This window comes from Globicephala melas, chromosome 3, assembly GCF_963455315.2.
Source record: "Globicephala melas chromosome 3, mGloMel1.2, whole genome shotgun sequence".
Lineage (NCBI taxonomy): Eukaryota > Metazoa > Chordata > Mammalia > Artiodactyla > Delphinidae > Globicephala > Globicephala melas.
The window spans coordinates 54,968,669-54,987,237 of record NC_083316.1 but is presented as its reverse complement, the minus strand read 5'-3'; the positions used below and the strand labels follow the sequence as shown (position 1 = coordinate 54,987,237).

The 18,569-nt window shown below is 41.3% G+C and overlaps 1 pseudogene; it reads left to right on the top strand.

Moving 5' to 3' along the window:
• Positions 1–433: 433 nt before the first annotated feature.
• Positions 434–18,569, top strand: part of LOC115845075 (ras-related protein R-Ras2 pseudogene) — a 572,608-nt pseudogene continuing 554,472 nt past the window's right edge.

Sequence of the window (18,569 nt, the reverse complement as noted above, 5' to 3'; positions counted from 1 at the left end):
CTTATAGAATAGATTTGGTACCTATTCTGAAAGAACACGGTGTCAGCTCGAATGATGCTCTGCTTTCTTCCCTATTATTCTAAAATAGATGTGCTTCTTACACGCATGGATAGACCATTTACCTTTTATTTGTATCTCAGGGACAAATCTGGCTTATTAGCGTGGTTATTTGTAAGCGGCTAACCTGGTTCCCTGTGCTGTTGTAACACTATCTTGATGGGTTGCTGTGAAAATGTGAAGATGTCTGTCAGGCAGGAAAAATTATGTAAAAATGATGTGGGTACAGAAAATGGGATTGACAAAATGTAATAAACTCCTCCTGGGCTGAAGAGCAGAGCTGCATATGTAATGAAGTACTTTAGGATTACGTCACCTTTTATATAACATCTGGCAGTGACTTTTATTTCAGAGCTCATTTGAAGAAGCCAGGCTCTTTTCTTCTCCCCAAGACTGCCTTTATCTGAAAGAAGAAAGAAAGAACTGTTAGATTTTGCATGCAAAGAAAGCCAGAGTGGCTAGATAATTCCCTTAGGGTAACGGAGAAAGGAAAAAGAAATTGAAAAAGGTCAGGTGAACACAGCAGAAGGAATGAAGAGGTTTGTGTGATTCTTAGTGAAATTGGACCAGTCTAAGCAACCAGACAGGTAATCTGGGTGGCTCTACCCTTCCCTCTTCCCTCCGCTGCCTCTATAGACCTGACCCAAGAATGCTTGGGAAAGAATGTTTCCTTAAATATTTTGTCTGAAGTAAGAGATTGAGAAAATTATTGAGATGATGTAGGTAAATCCTAACATTTCTTCCTTTGGCTTTGGAGGAAAAAGAGGTTTCCTCTAAACCAACACCTTTCTCCCCTAGTTATATCCAGACTTTCTGATCTATCACAATAGATTATTCAGTTGATCAGCTCACCATTTAAATTTGCCTAGACAAACAATGGTGAAAGGTCTTCAGTGACATTGAGTGGGACTTCATTCCTTTGAAGGCAGGAACCAGGAGGGGAGAAGACCCTCTTTGCACCTCCCCTTTCTCCTCTCTCACAGCTTCTCTGAGCATGCTCCCCTCTGTACAACCTGGACCCTGCTAAATCATGTTTGCCAGCCTCATTGTATTCCTTCATCATGTTTTTAAAAATCTTTCATTCTTGCTTTAACCTTAGAAATGCCCTTTCCTGTATTTCAAGGCCATGTCTACAATTCAGAAGACGTGGTGTCTTTACTTTTCTACCTAATGCATTCCCAACAATGTGTTTGCAAGTCAGTTGGATGTTTGAAAGTTGAACAATAGATTTGCATGTTGTCAGGAAGAATTTGTTCTCAGGGAGCTAAAGTATTTGATGAAATCCCTAATTATGGCTTCTGCCAGTGCCACCTCCCTCAGGTCTTGGCAACCCTGTGAGTGGGTAAGAACAGGCACATGGGCTGGAGTGGGTGGCAGCTGCCAGTCATTGTGGGCTGGGGAAGTTGATCCAGGAATCTCTCCTTCCAAGACTTAGCTTTCCTTCTCTCAGCTCAGCTTGGAAGGGCAAGGGCTGCGGTAAGAGGATCTGGTTCTCACCCCACTCCCAAGACTAACCACATGTGACCCCTCTGAGGTGCTGGACAAGGATTTAGTGGAGCAGTGACATGGACGGGGTTGGTCAAAGGGTACCCTCAGGGTTGGGGATCCTGTGTGAGCTGGCAAACTCCAGACTCTGTGGCCCATGATCTCTGCAGTCCTCAGTGGCAGAGGATGGCCCTTCAACTTGGCCGTGTAGACTCATCTATAGCATTATGGGGAAGAAGTGCTAGGGGAGGAGATTCTTCTGTTGTCTCAACTTGGACCTGGCCCCTCCTCCCAGTAGCTGCGGCTGCCTGACATGAGATAATTCTATCATTATTCTAAGGCAATTTAGGAAAGACTGAATTTTGAGTATGAAATGTTTGAAGATGTCAGTGTTGGATAGTTGATAGTGTGGTAGCCTGGACATAACATGCATACATGACATGCAACCCCAAAACTTAGCATCATAAAGCAACAACATTTAATTATATCTCATTTTGTGGGTCAGGAATTTGGGCAGTGCTTGGCTGGGCGGCTCTTCTGCTCCACCTGGCATTGACAGAGGTTACTTGGTGCTCTTCAGTTGGTGGCTGGTTTGGGCTGAGGGTTCAAGATGATTTTACCCACATGCTTGATGTCTTGATAGGAATGGCTTTGGCCCTTTTTCCCTCTCCATGCAGTTTTAGGGCATCTCCACATGCTGTCCCTAGGAGGGCAGTTAAATTTTTACACAGTGCCTTGCTTAGGACTCTAGAAGAACGAGGAGAAAGCCACCAGTTCTCTTAAAGACTGGAGTAGGAATTGACATAGCACCAATTATGCCATACTCCACTGGTCAAAGGAGTCACAGGGCAACCCAGAATCTAGAAGAATGGAAACAGATCCCACCTCCCAAGGAGAGGCGTGTCAAGAATTTGTGGCCATCTTTTTTTTTTTTTGCAGTATGCGGGCCTCTCACTGTTGTGGCCTCTCCCGTTGCGGAGCACAGGCTCTGGACGCGCAGGGTCAGCGGCCATGGCTCACGGGCCAGCCGCTCCGCAGCATGTGGGATCTTCCCGGACCGGGGCACGAACCCGTGTCCCCTGCATTGGCACGCGGACTCTCAACCACTGCACCACCAGGGAAGCCCTGTGGCCATCTTTGATCTACCACATGTGGGTTGCATAAATATAGACCATGTGGAAGTGGAGGAACAGAGAATATGGGGATGAGGGGGGGACTCTCCCTTGTCTTTGCTTCCTAACTAGGAATTATAGTTTTTCCAAGGGTTTTGGGTTCGTTGGGAAGACTAAGGTCACCCTTTCTGCTGCTACCTGAGGAAAATGTACTTCTGCTGAATGAGGGCAGTACTGAGGTTTGTGTCCCCCTTTGTGCTTTTGGTTCAAAGCAAAGCTCTTGTTAAAGTGCTTAGCAGCACTGATGGTAGGTGCACTGGAAAAACATAAGTGGGTAATGTCTGAAGGAACTTTGGAGATGATCTTGGCAAGTTTCCAAAGGAAGAGTTGTAACATTTCTCATTTTCTCTGCCATTTCACACAGCTGTGCCAATGACTAAACAAGCAATGGGTTAAGCAGGTTTTCAGATTTTTCTTTTTTATATAGAGTAGAGGAGGGGAAAAGAGAGAATTTTTTTTCAGCCTAATGTAACTACTTATAATTTCCTTTGTCTATAAGTTCAATACAAGATCCTAGAAAAAGTCTTAGTAAAAAAGACAACAGTAGTATGTTTTTCACTATTATAGATATGATACAATACTGGCAGTGTCCTGGGGTCCTCTTTCAGACACTCTTTAATTTAATTATTTTATTTTATTTTATTGAAGTATAGTTGATTTACAGTGTTGTGTTAGTTTCAGGTGTACAGCACAGTGACTGAGTTATATATAATAACTGAAAAAAATATATATATATTCTGTCTCAGATTCTTTTCCCTTACAGGTTATTACAAAAAATTGAGTATAGTTCCCTGTCCTATACAGTAGATCATTGTTGGTTATCTGTTTTATATATAATAGTGTGTATGGGTTAATCCCAACCTCCTAATTTATAACTGATTAGTTTTTGAAAAGATATGCACATAGTACAAATTTTAAAAAAATTATTTATTTATTTTGGCTGCGTTGGGTCTTTGTTGCTGCGTGCAGGCTTTCTCTAGTTGCAGCGAGCGGGGGCTACTCTTCATTGCGGTGCACGGGCTTCTCATTGCAGTGGCTTCTCTTGTTGTGGAGCATGGTCTCTAGGCACACGGGCTTCAGTAGCTGTGGCTCGTGGGCCCTAGAGCACAGGTTCAGTAGTTGTGGCGCACGGGCTTAGTTGCTCCGCGGCATGTGGGATCTTCCTGGACCAGGGCTCGAACCCGTGTCCCCCGCATTTGCAGGTGGATTCTTAACCACTGCGCCACCAGGGAAGTCCCAGTACAAATTTTAAGGGAACAAAAGGCATAGAATAAAAATCTCCTCCACATTGCTATCCCTGAGTCCCTCATGTCCCTTCCTCGGAGGCAGTCATTCTTTTTTGTATGTACTTCTAGACAAATTCTGTGCATGTACAAATACCCCAACACATGTGTGTGTGTAATTATGGGATATATAATTAAATACAGTGGTTCCTCCCTTATCCATGGTTTTGCTTTCTGCGTTTAGTTCCCTGAGGTCAACTGAGGTCCGAAAATATTAAATGGAAAATTTCAGAAATAAAGAGTTCATAAGTTTTAAATTGTGTGCTGTTCTGAGTACCGTGATAAAATCTCTCCCTGTCCCGCTCTGTCCCACCTGGGATGTGAATCATCGTATCCCGCCGTAGTGGCCGTCTTGATTATCAGATGACTGTCGCTGGATCGCAGTGCTCAAGTCGCTCTTATTTTACTTAATAATGGCCCCAACGTGCAAGGGTAGTGATGCTGGCAACTCGGATCTGCCATAAAGCGCTTCCTTTAAGTGAAAAGGTGAAAGCTCTCGACTTAATAAGGAAAGGAAAAAAAAACTGGATGCTGAGTTTGCTAAGATCTAGGTAAGAACGAATCTTCTATTTTGAAATTGTGAAGAGGGAAAAAGAAATTCATGCAAGTTTTACTGTCCTGCCTCAAACTGCAAAAGTTATGGTCACGCGTAACTAAGTGCTTAGTTAAGATGGAAAAGGTATTACACTTGTGCAATAATATATTTTGAGAGAGAGAGAAAGAAGGGGGGGGACCACATTCACATAACTTATTTCAATATATTGTTATAATTATTCTATTTTATTACTAGCTATTGTTAATCTCTTACTGTGCCTAATTTATAAATTAAACTTTATCATGGTTTCTATACATACATACCCATGGTATGCATGGTGTGAATATATAAGAAAAAATATAGTATATAAAGAGTTTTGTAGTATCTGTGGTTTCAGGCATCACTGGGGGGTCTTGGAACTTATCTCCCACAGATATGGGGGGGACTCCTGTGTCCTTTCCCTCCAGAAAGAGAAGCATGCTGTATAGTGTTTTGTACCTTGCTTTTTCATGGAACAATATGTTAGAAATTGTCCCATATTAGTAACTGTAAATTAACTTCTTTTTTCCTAAGAGCTACATAATATTTTGTTGCATGAACATAGTATCATCTATATCTATCTATATATTACTTTAAACTAGTCTCCTGTTGATGAATATTTAGGTTGTGGCCAATCTTTTATATTCTATTTATATCATCTATTATAAGCAACACCACAATGAATAGTCTTTGGCATGCAATAATATTTGTGCATATGTGAGACTATATGTAGAAATGGAATTGTGGAGTGAGGGGTGTGAACACTGTAATTTTTATATCTATTACCAAATAATCCTCCAGGTGTTTCTATTAGTTTATATTCCTCTACCCAGCTTTCATTTTAGATTCTGGGGATTGTCAGTGGAATCTGTTCTGAGGAGGTCATAGGTGAGGAAATAGGAGGTAAGATTGAACAAGGAAAGATCTACACTTGTGCTTTTATATCGTCCTCATAAAATGAGATTTCTAAGTGGTTTACCAAATATTTTGGCAAAATAGACCAAGTATCAGGCAGTCCTCTCTGCTAGGAAGCCTGCCACATGGAGTAATGAGAAGATTGGCCTCTCTGATAAGAATCTGTTTCCAGTTCGACATTGCCAGTGCTCACTGTGAGGTCTTGACTAAGCCAGTCAGCCTTTCTTTTTTTTTTTTTTGCGGTACGCGGGCCTCTCACTGTTACTGTTGTGGCCTCTCCCGTTGCGGAGCACAGGCTCCGGATGCACAGGCTCAGCGGCCATGGCTTACGGGCCCAGCCGCTCCGCGGCATGTGGAATCTTCCCGGACCGGGGCACGAACCTGCGTCCCCTGCATCGGCAGGCGGACTCTCAACCACTGCGCCAGCAGGGAAGCCCTGTCAGCCTTTCTTTGACCTCAGTTTTCTTGTTTGTCAAATGAGTATTATGAGTGAATGATCTGAAGAATCTTTGGATCCAAAATTACTTAGTTCTGTGGAACTCCCTTCACATTTTATAACATATTAAAAACTCCTATAGAGGAATATAATATAGAGCTATATAATTTGCAAGGCCCCATGCAAAATGAAAATGTAGGGCCCCCTATTCAAAAATTATTAAGAATGTCAACACAGCCACAATGGAGCATTAAGCTAAGTGTGGGCTCTTGTAAGCACAGGGACCCTGTGCACCTGTGCATAAGCCTATGAAGCTTGTCCTGCTCCTTTCAAGATCCTGCCGTCAAATCAGTGGTTTACTTAGGCTTAAGCTTTTGGTGGCAGTTTGACAAAGACATGTGCTTGATACATGCCCCCCCCCAGCCCCCAGTTCTTTTCTGGAGAAAGGTGCTTTGGTCCATAGCCCCTGGCTAAAGAAGCTGCCTTATCTTGTGCAATGGGCACCTGATGATTGGACCAGACGTAGACACCTGACCCAAGCGCAGCCAATTCATAGGCTGGTGAGTAGCTTGTAAGGAGGCTGACAGGAAAAGCTTCTGACCAATACGAGTTAAGTAATTACAATGGGAAACAGACTCTGGAGTTTGATCTGAGAAACATGGAGAGGATCAGCCAGTTGGTTTGGGGCTTAGGGGTGAGAGTGGGAGCAGATAGGTAGAGAAAGGAGAAGCTGCATGTTACCCTGTGTAACTGAACAGTGAACCCTCACGTCTTGAGGTAGCCTAAGTGAAGTTATTTCTGTCCTTTCCAACCCAAAGAGCATAATTAGCCCAGTGTAATGCTAGAGCATGGCTTCAGCCTATTAATGTTTAAGCCATCTAGGGAGTGTGGCTTAAGAACAATTAGAAGTATGGAAAATAGGAAAAAAGCTCCCAAGTCCTGTTTTCTCCTTCATCTGCCAGCTACTGCATTGGAATCAGCTGGTGAGTAGCCTGTGCTGGGCAGGTGAGGTGTGATCTGAGCTCACTGAGGGCCGCCCTTCTGTCTTTTTCCTGCTTCATTTATTCATGTCATAGCCAACTTTCTTACATATCCCTAGGACTTTTTTCTCAACTTCTCCTAAGTTATTCTTGACACCTTGTTCTACTTCCAGTGGAGTAGCCCTGGGAAATATGTAGCTGTCAAACGTGTAACAAGACATGCATCTTCTTGGTATATATCTTTTCCCTTCTGTTGGACTATGCTAATGGATCCCTGGAGTCTGCAGCGGGCTGAGGCAGGAGGTGCACTGAATGACCTCTCCAGGCCTTTCACAGCTCAGCCATGCTGAGGAAAGGATTTCAATATAGTCATTTGCCAAGCCCTCGTTGTAGAACGTCTATGTAATCGTTTGATGCTTTTCCCTTACCTTCACAGTTCAGTAGAAGCTGAGTTTGCTGGTCTTTAGATGAATAACTGACTGATTTGGTCTGGAATGTCATATAACTTATCACTGACAGTAATTTACTTTCGGGGATGCATTAAAACCTGTGGCGTGTGGGTGCGTTACTTACAATAACATACCGCACGGAGTGGCCTGTGTAAATGAGTCAGGCATAAAACTGCACAAGGCAAACTGGATCCTGTTTCACTAGAATCACTGTAGCCTGAGCAGCCTGGGTAAACATGACATGGGACTCTCATCCTCCTCCTAGGTGCCTCTTGGGCAGGGCACAGTTTAGCTGTTTATGGGGTAGACTAGGAAAACAAACCATCTGTTAGCATTAAATGTGGAGAAAGGGATATTTCTCTTTGCCTTTACATTCATGCACTCACCTCCAATGTCCGGTCCTGAAAAGGCTTGGGTCCAGGAGGGGAAACAAAGGTGAAAGGCCTAGGGTTCTATATTCTTCCTTGCCTGGGCCATTTGCTATACTTTGCCAACACCCAATGAATATTTTGGTGAGCATTAGTGCCGGGACGGGCTTGAGCCTGTGGACTGTCTGTGGTGATTACTATGGGAATATACTAGAGCCATGTGTGGGCATCAGTTTTGTACATAGGAAGGGGGAAAATGAACCTGCTAATATTTCCAGGTTCAGATTTTGCTGTAATTTCCGGGAACCTAAGCCTTTGCCCATCTCTGTTTTCTCCTCATAAAAGGAGGTGCTAACACTGATGGTACCCTTAATGCTGAGATAAAATCCCCACATATATGATTGCAATAGTTCTTGTTTCCATGACATATATCCAGGTTTTTGAAAATAATAAGGATTTTAATCATATTTTCTTAGTAGAAGAGTTAATATTTAGGGAAATCTGGCTGATTGAACAGTAGCTCAGAAATAGTTATCACGTGTATTTATTATTTTAAAAAATTTATTAAGAGGCCACAGTATTAACAGAATACTGGGTGGGGTGAACCAGGAGGCTGACACTTCTCTAGGCATTTAAAGCATTGTCAGTAAAATGCCTCCAAGAGCTACAAAAGCAACATGGCAATAGAAGTGAGAGGAAAAGAACTCTTATGGATTTGAAACTGATTATCCTGAGGAATTCCAGAGGGGAAATTAATGGCTCATTCCTGTGAGGCAGAGAGACTAAGGGCAGATTACCATAGTGATCTCTACTAGCAGCAATTTGGTTTATTTTATCATTTCTATTTCCCATTTGGTTATGAGAACATTCTCATAAACTCACATCTTTCACAGCCCACACACTAAGTTCTGAAAGCAATGTCATTTAACTTACCACCAAATATAGACCTGTCGTTGAACACTACCCATTTATACAGAATCATGGTTCCCTCTGCAAAATCCTCAAAGAGGACAAAATAAATGGCATAAACAGAACACAGGGTCAAGGTCTCCTCTTTCTATATGATGCTGCCGTGACTTTGCATTTGGTGAGTAATGAGGCTCCCGCCCCCGTGAGGCAAGGCTGGTGATGGTCGCCCACATGGACCCACAGACTCTGGTGTCGACTAGGAGAGAGAGCATACAATTTGTGGACTACATGAAGTGTTTGTGAGCAGCAGACATTAGGCAAAACTGTGAGATATTCCAGAGGCCAGAATGAATGAGGAAATTGGGTAATACGACAGAACATTTCCCTTAAGAATGTGCCCCACTTCCTTTTATCCTGGTTCCAAAATGTTCAAACAGTCTAAAAGAATATAGAATAAAATGATACATCCTAACTTCTCATCCCTTCTGATTTTTACTCCCCTCCCCAGAGGTAGCCACTGTTTTTTTTTTAGTGTGTAAACCTTTTATACCCAAGTATATGTATGTATTCAAGTGCGTATGGTTTTTTTAAGTAAATGGGATATTATAAACATTGTCCTGTCACTTAGCGATATGTCTTAGAGAATATAAATAGATAACCTAAATTCTTTTAAAATGTAGTGTCATTCTCCCTTAGGTGGACATTTAGCGTTCTCTACTATAAACAGTACTGCAGTGAATATCCTTGTTTATGCTTTTGTGCACAGATGCAAGCATTTCTCCAGAAGAGAGGCTTACTGGTGAAATTTCTGGGTAGAATTTTATGTGTATTTTTCACATTGACAGATGTTGCCAAATTGCTTTCCTAAAAGAATACTGATTTTCATTCCCATCATCAGTGTATGAGAGGATTCATTTTTCCCATATCCTTGACAACTCTGTATATATTATCAATCTTGTTAATTTTTACCCATGTGGTGGATGAAGAGGAATGACTTAGTTGTTTTAATTTGTATTTCCTTGATTAGTAAGAGCTGAGCACGTTTCCCAACAAATGGACCCTTTGCATTTGTTCTGTGAAATGTCTGTTCTTGTCCATTGCACCTTTTTTTTTTTTTTCCCCCTGTGGTGGTGGTATTTTATTTTCTCACAGCCACCCCATAAGGACATTAGGGAGATTTTCTGTTTTGGCTGAGATTCCCTCAGGGACCAGCGCTAGTGTTGGAATTAAGATGATAGGAACCAGTATCCTCTTGTATGTGCTCTGTGTTTCTTGATAGGACAGGGGTGCAGGGGCAGAGGCCTACAGCTTACAGTAGATGCACTTTATCATTTAGCTCAAACCTCCTCCTCATTTTTTTTTCCTTTGGTAAGTGTACCATCTTATATTATCCCAGGAAATATTTTTTTCAGATAGGAACTGAGGCATGTTTTTTTCTCTTTTGACAAATGCCATGTAGTTAAACCTCTCAGCATAATTGGTCCTCTTTCAAAGATTTTTCGTGTGGAATATTTATAGTGAAATGTAAGTCTGTCTGGTATGTAAACAGAGTTAATTACAGCTATTATACTCTCCCTTACACTTCTCAGTGATTGCTTAGAATGTCACGTCTTGATATACTTTCAAGAAAATTGGAATTTAAAAATTCGTTTTGAAAAGAAGGCAGAAGAAAAAATGAGAGTTCTGTGGGATGGATAAAGTGCTTAATGTTCTTTTGGTGGGTAGAGTCAATAATATTACCTTTCCTGAGTAACGAGAAAAACTATGTTTACCTGAATTTCATGTCTGTTGTCATTGCCTTTTTTTTTGGCTGAGTTCTTTTATTTTAGTTGTGTGTTGCCGTTGACTAGATAAAATAAATCAGAAATAGGCTCAATTAGTGCCATTTCTTAGATAGGCTGGAAAAATATTCTTACCAAGGAAGTATAAGAAAAGGAAGAAATATCCAGAATCAGTATTTCATCTGCAGATATGGTACTGATACTTGATAATTTTTTGTTTTTTAAACACAGACTGCCTGGATTATCAGTCTGACTCCAGTCTGACTCCAGTCTGACTCTTTTGATACTTAAAAAAAAAAAATTATTTATTTATTTTTGGCTGCGTTGGGTCTTAGTTGAGGCATGCGGGATATTTTGTTGCGGCGTGCGGGCTTCTCTCTAGTTGTGGCACGCGGGCTCCATATTTGCGGCACGCGGGCTCAGTTGCCCCGTGGCATGTTGGATCTTAGTTCCCCCACCAGGGATCGAACCCATGTCCTCTGCATTGGAAGGCAGATTCTTAACCACTGGACCACCAGGGAGGTCCCTTGACAATGTTTTTTTAACTCTCTTTTTCCAGGTTACATCAGTCTGAGGGGAGAGGCTTGGAAAACTAAGGTGAGGGTGATGGTCACAAGTAATTTTAAGCCTGAACACTTACCAGGCAGAATCATTAGGACCTCAACCTTTTCGTCTCTCTTCTACTTTCCAAGTTCTCTCCCTTTCTTTGGCCTGGTCCTGGTTGATGCCCATAGTCTCTGTGGAGACTCTCACCCTTTCAAATGTCTGTCCTGCTAGTGTCAGTGCTGATCTTTGTTTTGGAGCTGGTTGGCCTCCCCTGGGAGTTCCTGCCCACCAACTTCATGACCTTATGCCTACCTACTGATCCTTTTCACTCTGTTTCCTCGCCCATGTTACAGTTCCCTAAGTGAGGAACATCCCGAGGGGTAGTCTAGATCTTTCTGTCCTTCTAATACTCTTGGTTTTAAGGAGATTTAGACAACCAATCCCAAGGATGGGTTGAGGACATTTGAATGGCACCAAACAGTGCTACAGAATTTCACCTTTTTTATTAGCACCAAACCAGTGACCCAGGAAGACATCTAGGGGCCTCATTAACCTCCTGTTTCAGGAAGGGGGGTTATCTACCAAACACAGTTCTCTTAGAGATCGGGGTAGGGATGGAGGCAGAGTTTTAGAGACTCTGCCAATTGGTCCTCTTGGCCAGGAAATCCATAAATTCCTCAGGTACAAAAGACTCCCTGAGAGCTGAGTCTGCTCTGATGTTGCTTAGGAGGTGGTCATGCAAATTCAATCCCACTTCTGAAGATCTTTGGAAGCATCTTAAAAAAGGAAATTCTTCCACAAATGTGCTGACCTGATATTCCACGTAAATACCTAGAGTCTTAATTAAACCAATTTTTCAGCCATTTTCTAAAGCAATTCTCCAGGGATATCAATAGCTCTCCCTATTTTCTTTTTCTTTTTTTTTTTAGTTGCAGCATATGGACTTCTTAGTTGTGGCATGTGGACTCTTAGTTGTGGCATGCATGAAGGATCTAGTTCCCAGACCAGGGATCGAACCCAGGTCCCCAGCTTTGGGAGCACGGAGTCTTACCCACTGGACCACCAGGAAGTCCTGCCCTCTCTATTTTCTGCAAATGATAATGAAGTCATGGAAATTGGACTTTATGGGAAACCTGATCATATCTCTAGTCCTAGCACAATCTCTCCTTCATCTTAACCTTTTACTCTGCATCACCAGAACTTGCATTAGGCCATCCTAGCTGTGTCAGTGCTTTTCACCATGGGCTTCCTCAGTCAAGAGCATTTATTGAGTATCCATGTGGCCGGGACCAATACCATAAGAAATTGAGTCTCTGCTCTTAAAACCCTTGTAATGGAGTTGACCCTGTTGGTTCAGGTACAGGCTAGAATGTGGCCCCCAGGACATCAGAGGTCACAGGTTTTGTCAGTTCAAGCGTGCACAGAGACCTCCAAGATAGGCTGCAGAGGTCCAGCATTTCAGGAGGGAGGTATATAGTGTAATCTTTCAGAGCATAGACTTTCAAGGCAGATAGACCTGGGTCCAAATTTTGGCTCCACCATCTGTTAGCTGTGTGCCCTTAGACAAATTTCTTAACCTCTTCACACCTTAGTTTCTTATTTTGTAAAAGAGGAGTGATAATGTAATACTTGCCTCACGTAGACTTGTGTTGAGGATTAGATTTAAAAAAGGCCTAGCACAGAGCCTGGAACACAGTAAGTGCCTAATAAATGATAGCCTTCATATAAAGTGGGCTACTGGCCTCTCCTTGGAATCTACTTGTCCCAAGGAGGGCCCAAAGACAGAAATAACTACAGAGATATAGAACATTTAGACTATACTAAGGGAGAGGTGCGTTTTTTTCTATTGAGAGACAATGACCCCTGATAGGAAAGGCTCAATTGAAGGCCTTGTTAAAAAACGAATTTGCTTTTTTCCCCTCAGGGCAATAAAAAATATTGAATCCACCTACTTTTAAGAACAGGGAACATAGCTCTTTACTCAATAAATAACCTGAGAACAGATTTCTAGAAATTTAAGGGACCTCAGAGACCATCGGTATAATCTCTTTATTTAACTGTTGAGGGCCAGAAATATAAACTGACTATGTCATAATTACCCTCCTTCACCATGAGAGACCATAGGAAGAGACCCTTCTAAGTCTAACACTAGCATTTTCCACTATACTGTGTGCCTAGTTGTTCAGTAAAACAAGAGGGAGAGGAAGAGAGAAAGAAGATATTGAGAGGAGAGAGAGAGAAGGAAAAGGAGTTAGAGCAGGGAGGGAGATTCACATAGAGGAAGGTACAGAGAGAGAATGAGGAAAGGAAGAAACAAGGTGGTTACTTCCAACAGCAATAGTTTCGTTAAATGTACATCATGTCGAGCTAAACTAAACTTCTTTTCTTCTTTGATGAGGTCTGTCATTCTAAATGAATGTCTGGATGAATGAGAGAATCTCATTACCAGTTGGGAGTCTATGGCAATAATTCAGATGAGAAATAATAATGACATGAACTAGGGTGGCAGTGATAGAGATGGTTCCAGAGGTTGGATTTGGGATATATGTCAGAGAGACAGAGATACATATTGTTGCATTGGATGATGGGAGGAAAGGAATGGAAGGGGAAAGAATGAGTCCAAAGTTTTTGAGTCGAATAATTAGACAGATGGTGCTAACCATTTACTGAGATGGGGTAAGCCTTTGGACATGCTATATTTGATTTCCCAGGAAAAATTCTGAGTGCACAGTTGGCTATTTGAGTCAGGAGCTCCGCAGAGATCAAGGCTGAAGATATAAATTTGGGAGTTGTCAGTATAAAGCTATTTATGGGCCTGGATGAGATCATCCGTAGATGGAATGACTGTAGAAAGGAGAAGAACGCTGAGTCTAGAGTACTTCATCTTTTAGAGGGGCAGCAGAGGAAGGGGCTAGCACACGAGACCCAGGAGTAATTAGTGCAGGAAGTGCTAAAGATATGGGTTACGTGAGTCTTAGCTAGTAGTTTTGTTTTTTTAAAAAATTTATTTATTTATTTATATTTATTTTTGGCTGCATTGGGTCTTCGTTGCTGCCCCTGGGCTATCTCCAGTTGTGGTGAGCGGGGGCTACTCTGTTGCGGTGTGCGGGCTTCTCATTGCAGTGACTTCTCTTGTTGCGAAGCACGGGCTCCAGGCGCACGGGCTTCGGTAGTTGTGGCACACGGGCTCGGTAGTTGTGGCACACGGGCTCAGTAGTTGTGGCTCGCGGGCTCTAGAGTGTAGGCTCAGTAGTTGTGGTGCACGGGCTTAGTTGCTCTGCGGCATGTGGGATTTTCCTGGACCAGGGCTCGAACCCGTGTCCCCTGTATTGGCAGGCAATTCTCAACCACTGTGACACTGGGGAAGTCCTGTTTTTTTTTTTTTTTTAAATTAAAAATTTTCTTTTTGGCTGTGGTGCATGCGGGATCTTAGTTCCCCAACCAGGAATTGGACCCGTGCTCCCTGCAGTGGAAGCTTGGAGTCTTAACCACTGGACTGTCAGGAAATTCCTTAGCTAGTAGTTTAATAGAATCGTTTCTAAGGGAAGAATGGAATATGGAAGAATGTGGGCTGGATTGAGGTACAGATAGGTGGGTTAGGACTGTGTGTACCAAAGTAGTGTCAAACAACGAACCAGTGGAAACTTGAAGAAGATCTGTAGGAGAGGACCTCGGGTCTTGCTCCTGTCTCATGAGCCTGGTTAGAAAAAACCTCTCAGGTAGAAAGAATTTGGGTCAGACTTGCAGTGATACAAAGATGGAGAGATAGTTATCACATCAGATTGATTAGTAGGTGTTTTTTTTCTTTTACATCTTTATTGGAGTGTAATTTCTTTACAATATTGTGTTAGTTTCAGCTGTATAACAAAGTGAATCAGTTATATGTACACATATATCCCCATATCTCCTCCCTCTTGCATCTCCCTTCCTCCCACCCTCCCTATGCCACCCCTCTAGGTGGTCACAAAGCACGGAGCTGATCTCCCTGTGTTATGCGGCTGCTTCCCACTAGCTATCTATTTTACATTTGGTCGTGTGTATATGTCCATGCCACTCTATCACTTCGTCCCAGCTTACCCTTCCCCTCCCCGTCTCCTCAAGTCCATTCTCTACATCTGTGTCTTTATTCCTGTCCTGCCCCTAGGTTCTTCAGAACCAATTTTTTGTTTTTAGAGTCCATATATATGTGTTAGCATACGGTATTTGTTTTTCTCTTTCTGACTTACTTCACTGTGTATGACAGACTCTAGGTGAAGGGATAAAGAAGATGTGGCACATATATACAATGGAATATTACTCAGCCATAAAAAGAAACGAAATTGAGTTGTTCAATAGTAATAGTAGTGAGGTGACTTGTAGGTTTTGAAAGACACCGTGAGCCATAGTAGATGCTCTGTGTCTGTTGTGCTGAACCAAGCATGGCCTGTTGAGGTGCTGGCCTAGAATGGCAGCCTTGAGAGTGGAGGATTGGAGTCTAGAGACATTGGAAAAAGAAGTGGTGGCAGGATTTTATGACTTAAATAACTGGTTATAGGTGATGAGGGAGAGGAACGAGGCCCAACTGATTCAAGGGTACAATAATTAGATATGTTTTTACTGTAGGAAGGAAGAGTAATTAAAAAAAAAAGCCAACATGAGCTAGTAACTCATTTTCTTTATCAGAACCATTAGTAACTCATAGTTTGAATTTATATAGTTGTTTCTGTATATTGAAGGGATGATAAAAATTTAGTAAAAATAATTATAGCAAATTGTCTCTTCCATCCTTAAAAGATTACTAATTAACCAATTAATGTGTTTCTGTTTGCATAAAGCTGAGAGCCGAAGCCAAACAGTATAATAAGATCAGTTCAGACATCCCTTTTTGATGGTTTGCCAGTTGAATATTGATACGACTGTATTTATTTATGAGGTTGCTGATAATTTGAATTGCCTTGTGAGGGCCTGAGTTGTTTTGCAAAACCATTCTCTCCTGCTTAACTAAATGGCATTAATCTTACCTCTCCGAAAGCACTGACTTCTGGCCAAACAGAGATTTCTGTCTTATATTGAAGATGCTCTCAGTGATTGGGCTTGTGTGAGTGCCATGCCTGAAAGGCCTGCAGCTTTTTCTACCCTTCAGAGCCTTTGCTAGGCTCCTGGATGGTATTCGTGAAGTGGCAGGAGGTATGTTCAACTTTCTTAAGGTAAAAACTCTTTCAAGCACTTATTTATATAAGCACTCATTTACATATAATTGCTTTCCTAATCCTACTTTGAACTCACGTTCAAATAAGGAATGAATGTTATTGCTTTAAAAAACTCTCAAATTTCGACTTCTCTGGTACTGCCTATGAAATCAGTCCAAGGTCATAAGTTTTACTATATATGTCATTTTGTGCGCTTTACGCCTGACTTGCTTATATAAGAACATCAGCCACTTAAATTGAGAGAAGAGTTTTTATCTCTTCTTGCCAAGTTCTGAACATGATGCCATATATTTAGATTAGTCCAATAGGTATTAGAATAGTAGGAATTTAGAGCTGGAATGGAAATTAGATATTATCTTGTCTGCTTCCTTCCTTTTTCAGATGGAGGAAAAGAGGTGAAGTTATTTAGTCAAGTTCATACACTTAACAGATGACAGAGATGCTGTGGTCTCACTGCATCTTATCGGGTGGCACATGATTTCGGTTTGTCTTATTACTAGTGATGTTAACTTTGATCATTTGATAAAGGTGGTGTCTGTCTGGTTTTTCTATTACAAAGTTATTAACTTTCTTTTTCTAATTAAGTATTTTTTGGGGAGTTACATTGAGACTATGAATATATTTCTTTCCTCCTCAAACTTTTGTTAGCTATTTAAAAATTTTATTTATTGAGGTATCATTGATTTACAGTGTTATATAAGTTTTAGGTGTACAACATAGTGACTCACAGTTTTTAAAGATTATACTCCATTTATAAAATATTGGCTATATTCCCTGTGCTGTACAATATATCCTGTAGCCTATCTATTTTATACATAGTTTTTACCTCTTAATCCCCTACCCCTATTTTGTTCCTCCCTCCTTCCCTCTCCCCACGGGTAACCACTAGTTTGTTCTCCATGTTTGTGGGTCTGTTTCTTTTTTGTTATAGTCACTGGTTTGTTTTATTTTTTAGATTCCACATGTGAGTGATAACATACAGTATTTGTCTTTCTCTATCTGCCTTATATCACTAAGCATAATACCCTCCAGGTCCATCCATGTTGTTGCAAATGGCAAAATTTTGTTACTTTTTTATGGCTGAGTAGTATTACATTGTATATATGTACCACACCTTCTTTATCTGTTCATCTGTTAATGGACACTTAGGTTGCTTCCATATCTTGGCTGTTGTAAATAATGCTGCTATAACATTGGGGTACATGTATCTTTTTGAATTAGTGTTTTCATTTTCTTTAGATATACCGAGGAGTGGAATTGCTCGGTCATATGGCAGTTCTATGTTTAGTTTTTCGAGGAACCTGAATACTGTTTCCCACAGTGGCTTCACCAAGTTACATTCCCACCAACAGTGTACAAGGGTTCCCTTTTCTCCACATCCTCACCAACATTTATTATTTGTGTTCTTTTTGATAATAGCCATTCTGACAGGTGTAGGATGATATCTCATTGTGGCTTTGATTTGCATTTCTCTGATGATTAGTGATGTTGAGAATCTTTTCATGTGCCTGTCGGCCACCTGCATTTCCTGTTTGGAAAAATGTCTATTCATGTCTTCTGCCCATTTTTTAACCGGGTTGTTTGTTTGTGTTTTGATATTGATTTGTATGAGCTGTTTATATATTTTGGGTATTAACCTCTTATCGATCATATCATTTGCATATATTTCTCCCATTCAGTAGGTTTTTTCATTTTGTTGATGGTTTCCTTTGCTGTGCAAAAGCTTTTAAGTTTAATTAGGCCCCATTTGCTTATTTTGCTTTTATTTCCTTTGCCTTAGGAGACAGATCTAAAAAAGTATCGCTATGATTTTTGCCAAAGAATGTTCTGCCTATGATTTCTTCTAGGAGTTTTATGGTTTCATGTCTTACATTTAGGCCTTTAATCCATTAACAAAATTTAAAAATTTTTAAATAAATTTATTTATTTATCTGTCTTTTGGCTGTGTTGGGTCTTTGTTGCTGCGCACGGGCTTTCTCTAGTTGCGGTGAGTGGGAGCTACTCTTTGTTGAGGTGCATGGGCTTCTCATTGCGGTGGCTTTTCTTGTTGTGGAGCGCGGGCTCTAGGCGCGCAGGCATCAGTAGTTGTGGCACATGGGCTCAGTAGTTGTGGATCGTGGGATCTCTAGAGTGCAGGTTCAGTAGTTGGGGCACAAGGGCTTAGTTGCTCCATGGCATCTTTAATCCATTTTGAGTTTATTTTTGTATATGGTGTGAAAAAGTGTTCTAATTTCATTCTTTTACATGAAGCTGTCTAGTTTTCCCAGCACCACTTATTGAAGAGGCTGTCTTTTCTGCATTGTATATTCTTGCCTCTTTTGATGTAGACTAATTGACCATAAGTGTCTGGGCTCTCTATTCTGTTCCATTGATCTGCATACACTTTTACCAGTATTATCCATTGATGTTTTGTGACTGAATTAAT